Raw genomic sequence first — 208 nt, 5'->3', positions numbered from 1 at the left:
AGAAAGAAGATCCGAGTGCGATCCACCTCTTCCCTCTAGATTTTATGGAGATGCACAACACAGGAGAGTGGTGTATTGGAACTACTACAAACGACTTGGTTTTACCTGTCCATTGGCTGGTTGAATGATCACCTGGTTTAATTGGAGGGATTAAAACCAGGTCGTTTGGAATATGTTACCCTAGATTGTAACTAATGAATCCGTTTTG

This window comes from Engraulis encrasicolus, chromosome 12, assembly GCF_034702125.1.
Source record: "Engraulis encrasicolus isolate BLACKSEA-1 chromosome 12, IST_EnEncr_1.0, whole genome shotgun sequence".
NCBI classification, from domain to species: Eukaryota; Metazoa; Chordata; class Actinopteri; order Clupeiformes; family Engraulidae; genus Engraulis; species Engraulis encrasicolus.
Note: the sequence above shows the minus strand (reverse complement) of the source record.